Source organism: Cibotium barometz, chromosome 37, assembly GCF_041138505.1.
Source record: "Cibotium barometz isolate CiBa-2024 chromosome 37, ASM4113850v1, whole genome shotgun sequence".
Classification (NCBI taxonomy): Eukaryota; Viridiplantae; Streptophyta; class Polypodiopsida; order Cyatheales; family Cibotiaceae; genus Cibotium; species Cibotium barometz.
In genome coordinates, this window is record NC_141082.1 from 43,146,537 (window position 1) to 43,152,693 (window position 6,157).

Consider the following 6,157-nt stretch of genomic DNA (forward strand, 5'->3'; position numbering starts at 1 on the left):
TATCTCATCATTAACTTCCAGCATCAAATAAGATTACATAGGGTTTAATTTTACAATGAGTCACACCCGCCAAAAATCTTTACGCCTCCTCAGAGTACGTTTGTAGTGACCGGGCTTTTTTGCTCCCTCCTTTTTCTCTGCTTTCTCCTTTTCCTCTGCTTTTTCCTTTCTCTCTGCTTCTAGGTCGCCTCTCTGCTGTCCCTTTTCTTTTCTTTCCCTCTCCAGCCTAGCTTTCTCCTCTCTCTCTGCTTCTAGGTTATCTTTCTTTTGTTTGCGCGACGAAGTTCTGCTTGTCTCTCAGCCTCTAGCAACTGTTTGATGACTGCATCAGAGAAGTTATCAGAGCCTGTATCAAAGAAATTGTCCAGCTGCCACATACGCTGCCCGATCATCCGACTGCAACCAAAGAAAAAGCCAATCTTTCAAAGTTTCTATAAGAAACTGTTGTCTCTCCTCAGCACTCTGGTCCTCTAGCTTCGGAGTAATGATCCAAGCTTGTGCTGGGTTCTGAAACACTTTGTAGATAGAGGCTATCATCAATCAGAAGCGTGTTTTGGGCGTTGTACGTCGGATTGTATTTCCAAAACAAGGCTAAATCTTTCATAAACACAGGTTTATTCAAGATCTGCCAGGGTTGCGGACTGCAGTGCTCTTGCGCAAAAAAATCGGCAATCCTTGGCACCTGCAATTTAAAAACAGCCCTGCAAATATTCATGACTTTACGATGCATGCTTGTGCTCCAAATATACACACTGAAGAACTGAAGACACCAGTCCAAAAACATGTGGCTGTCCTTGCGACAGAACACCTGCTTATCCTCTACATTGTATTTTAACATTTCATCTGCATATGCAGGGGGCTTTTCGCCGAAGCGAGTCTCTACCACCCTCAGCAAAAGACCGTTGAGATCTAGTAAAAGAGCCCTTTTTTCATCACACAGTCGCTTAGGCACCCATATTGGGTCTGGAAGAGGATACCATTCAGCATATATAACCTCCCCTGATGGGTGAACATAATTTAAGCGCTCAAAAATTCTACGGGCACGCTGTGAATATCGTTCGAGCTGCTTTTCAATCTCCAATTTTTGTCTCCTTATCTTCCTTTGCGGATTCGCCATTTCCGTAATTTCAACCATTGCATGGCAGCATTTACATCAGGCAAGGCAATTAATGCTAGTTTCTCTTCCTCTGCAAAGAAACAGCGATATAAAGTGAAGAAGTTCATAGATTGGCAGAAAATTATAATGGACTGCTGCTCAACATTATATTACACAGACATTTTCACCGGGAAAATAAAAAAAATTACATGACAGCCACAAGAGGCATTAGGTTTTCAAAATGGCATAGCCATAAGAGTGAAGGGCATAGGTATGGGAACACTAAGTAAAGGCTAAACAACTGAACAGTGATAGTTGCCTGCTTACAGTACAGAATCTGGGCAAAAAAGGAAAGGTCTTAACACAGTTGTTTGCAAGCTCTTGAGCGGGTGGCTTTCTTTTCACCTTTGGTGCTTTCAGCTTTATCCTCCATCTTCTTTGGGAAACCATAGCCGTTGCTTGCAGTTTCTTCAGGTACCTCTTCTGGGCCCACTTTTCTCTTTGCCTTAGCCTTTCACAAAAAACCCTCGAGAGGGCTGTTATCACCAACTTCCTGTGGGTCCTCTATGCTGTTAGTCTTCAATGTTTCCCCTGATGCACTGGCACTAGCCATTGTCTGCTGAGAAGTTTTTACTGTGTCAGTTGCAGAGCAGGCATGGCACGCGCATGAGGAACCATGACAAAAAAATCATCTTCTTCTGATTTACTGCTCACTTCACCACCTTCCTCTGTTGTTTTCATGCTTGCACTTTGCATTTGCTGGGATCCCACATCTACTCCTTCATTCATTGTATCTAGCTCACCACCCTTCTCAGTCGAAGGGTTCTCAGTTGTTGCAGCCTTTCCCTTACCTTTGGTATCATGCACACTGCCCACATCATGTAGGGGCTCTGAGAGGCCTGCAACAAAAAAATCTTTGATTACACCCTTTATAAGTATGTCATGTATGCTACATAGTATGTTTCATATGCTAACTATGTGTGCAGCTAGGCCAGTATGCTAATTAGCATTCCCGTGTATGCTAGCTAGCATAATCATATATGCTAACTAGAATATCAAGTATGCTAACAAGCATACCAGGTATGCTAACTAGTAAACCTTATAATCTCTAAGCAATTCAAGTGTACCCAAAAGCTTCTATGTGCTTACTAGAGCACAGTATATGCTAATTAGCATATCCAACATGCTTAATAGCATATCAAGTATGCTAATTAGCATATCCAGTATGCTAGTTAGCATACAAGATATGCTAATTAGCATATCTAGTATACTAACCAGCATATCCAGCATACTGGATATGCTAATTAGTATATCCTGTATGCTAACTATCATTCCAGCTAGCATATCCGGTATGCTAATAAGCATATCCAATATGCTAACTATAGCATACCTAGTATGCTAACTAGTAGACCTTATAACCTCTAAGCTAATCCAACATGCTTTATAGCATATCAAGTATGTTAACTAGCATATTCAGTAGGCTAATTAGCATAACCAATATGCTAGTTAGCATACAGGATATGCTAATTAGCATATCCTGTATGCTAATTAGCATTTCAGATAGCAATCCAATATGCTAACTAGCATACTGGATATGCTAATTAGCATTCAATATGCTAACTCCGGTATGCTAATAAGCATACCCAATATGCTTACTAGCATATTGGATATGCTAATTAGCATCCACTCATCCAACTAGCATATCCAGTGTGCTAGTTAGCATACTGGTTACGCTAATTAGCGTATCTTGTATGCTAGTTAGCGTATCTAGTATCCTAACTAGCATATCCATTGTGTTTATTAGCATTCTGGATACGCTTTTTAGCATATCTGGTATGCTATAGCATCCTAGTTAACATATCCCGTATGCTAGTTAGCATACTGGATATGCTAGTAGGCCTACTTGATATGCTAATTAGCATATCCGGTATGCTTGTTAGCGTATTGGGTATGCTAACTAGCATATATGCTATGCTAGTTAGAATACAGGGTATGCTTACTAGGATGCTAGTCAGCATACAGAGTATGCTAACGAGGATGCTAGTTAGCATTCAGGGTATGCTAACTAGCATATACGGCATAGCTAGTTAGCATCCTACTAGCATATCTAGTATGCTAACTAGTATACTGGATATGTTAATTAGTATATGCAATATGCTAACTATCATACTGTATATGCTAACTAGCATATCTAGTATGATAACTAGCATACCTGGCATGCTAATTAGCATATTCATTATGCTAACTAGCACACCTTTTATTCCCAATATGATCAAGCTTGTAGACTGTATGTCCTGTATGCAAGCAAGCATACATTCAAGTATGGTTTCTTACCAATCTCTGGTGTGGTTAGATGTCGTTGTGTTGCAAGGTTGCACAACCATGCGGTAGGTATGCTTTTTTTGCAGAAGGGAGCCCTACATACGGTCCCAAGGGAGCCCTACATACGGTCCCAAGGGAGCATGTAGCAGCAAAGCACAAAAGGGAGCCCTACATACGGTCCCAAGGGAGCATGTAGCAGCAAAGCACAGAAGGTGATAATTATGCTCACAAGGGAGCTTGACCATTGCAAGGAATGGTTGAACCTCAAGGGGCAGACCACAGCCAGTACACAGGTTTGTTCCGATGCTATCTTGCACCTCTCTATCCTTCATAAAACTAGCAAGGGCTATATTAGTTAGGGCAGTTTGGAGAAACGAGCCCTGCAGCTTGGACTGCATGTGCATCAGAAGTTCAAGTTGGCTTTCAGAGTTCTGCACCTTGGATTTTGCAATTTCCACCTCAACCTACAAAACCAAGACAAAAAGAGCATGGTAAGTACATGAGTTACCTGAGCACATGTACCAAACATAAAGTGCAGAGATGAAACTTACGGACACTTACCAGTTTACAGGTTATGTCTATGTCACTATCTATGGGGTCATCTTCACGAAGAGGAAACCCCATAGCCTCTATGGTGTCTTTGGTTGTCTCTATTCTGACTTCAAGCTCCATCTTGCGCCGGGCATCCACATCATTGCTTTGCAATAGAGCCTGCAACTCCATCTCAGCTGCTTGCAACCTCTGTCTCATGGCCGTGACAATAGGAGTGACCTTCGCATTTTTTGCATTCAAAACCCTAGCAAGTTCCAGGCCCTCTTGCACTTTGTTTAGATTCTGTTTCTCATAATGTAGCTGTGTTTTCATTTGAAGGACAGCTGCCTTCATGCACTGCCATTCCTCCAACCCACAAAATGAAGAAGCTTCCATCTCCTGTCGACTATCTTGATGAGGCTGAAGTGTGGCCTTGGTAGATTTGGCAGTTCTCTTTCCTGCCAATGCCATGTTTTCCTCGCAGATGTCAGCAGACTCATCCTCAATTTTTGAAGCTGGAAGCTGAAGATTGCGTAGTCTCCACTTGTTAACATGGCCCTCATAATAGCCCTTCTCTCGAATATCCTGCAAGTACTGCACTGCAAACTCGGCCCAATTGAACCTAATGGCTGTCCCGCTTGTAATCACGGCAGGACTGAATTCTTTCACGAAACCCTTTGCAAATGCAGAGGAAATTTCCATGTTGGTTGGGGCCTTTTGGTATACATTGTAGTGCAGTTTCATCATCGACTCATACATTTCGGTGTGGATGGTGCTGCATTTGATGCGGTATTGGCTGGGATCCTTTGTTTGTTTGAACACACTGAACCATTCAGCATCAGTGACCTGCTCCCACCTAACCATTTTGGGATCTAAACCCTCCATGGAAAGGCCATAAGCAGCATTGAACTCTACCAAAGTTGTACAGAAATTTTCCTACATGGGGATCACGACCTTCGGAGCTTTCCATCGGCCTGCACACATCAAAGGGAAATGTGCTCAACTGTAAAGGGAAATGTGCTCAACTATATTGCATGGACATGTTAACTGTATTGCATGGAGCTTCTTGTGGTACTGAAGCCGAAGTAGAAGAGAAAACACATAGAACCCGCACAAGAGAGAGAGAGAGAGAGAGAGAGAGTACCCGAGAGGGACATTGGGAAACCTTGAGATCGCTTTGCGCTTTTGCAGGGAGATGGAGAAGCAGAAGGGGCTCTACGTTTTCTGTGTATAGGAGAAGGCGATGCGGCTCTGCGTTTTCTAGGTATAGGAGAACGCGAATGCGCCGCCTTGCTTGCGGGCTCCATGGTGCTCTGGCCTTTGCACTTCATCACCCCACCACTCCGTTGTAACGCCCGTACTGGCTTCAAAGACTAGCTTGTAATTCAATATACCACAACTTTCATTGATTATTCTTTTTTTTTTGAAGTGCTCATTTGAGCTTTTTGTATCAGCCAGAAGTTTTAAATATGATTACTAATATAGTGACTTACATGCCTAAACTTATGCTAGCTAGGAATGCTTGTTCACACATGTGAACTAGCATAAAAAGCGTAGCACGTTAACATGCTTCTACCCCGCAGCCAGTGCCATCAACACAACAAACGGCAAGCACAAACTAGCACCACATGAGCAAGAAGTGTGTAGAACGTTGCCAGTCACAACATGGCAACAAAAAAAAGCATGCAACAGCCGCCAAAGGATCATGCAATAGCCGTGGTGGAAAAAAAAAAAGAAAATGGCACATAGCATACGGCTATTTTCCCTTGTTGCACAGTCGCCTACACACGGCTACCAAGCCCCACATAACAAACACTACAAGAGGCAGGGCCATTATCCACGCTTTTTTTGACGCTTTAGAACTAAGCTTTAAATCCCTTAAACATCGAAATACCCATCGAAAAAGCGTCGAAATAGAAACATCAAAATAAGCACCGAAATAAGCATCAAAACAAGAGTCAAAAAAAGTAATTTTACCATGCATTTTTCAATGGTGTTTTCAACAACTATCTCGACTGATATTTTGACTACTATTTCGACAGTTATTTTGACTGTAATTTTGACGCGTATTTTGACACTTATTTTGACTGTCATTTAGACGTTGTTTTCGATGAATGCAGGAAACTTTCGACGCTGTTTTTGACGGATGCAAGAAAACTTTCAACGCTATTTTTGACGTATGCAGAAAACTTTCGAGGCTTATTTCGA

General features: G+C 42.2%; 1 pseudogene; it reads right to left on the reverse strand.

Annotated features, from left to right (window-relative positions):
• Positions 1 to 1,454: 1,454 nt before the first annotated feature.
• LOC147617290 (uncharacterized) lies at positions 1,455 to 4,651 on the reverse strand (annotated as a pseudogene).
• Between the last annotated feature and the right edge of the window lie 1,506 nt (positions 4,652 to 6,157).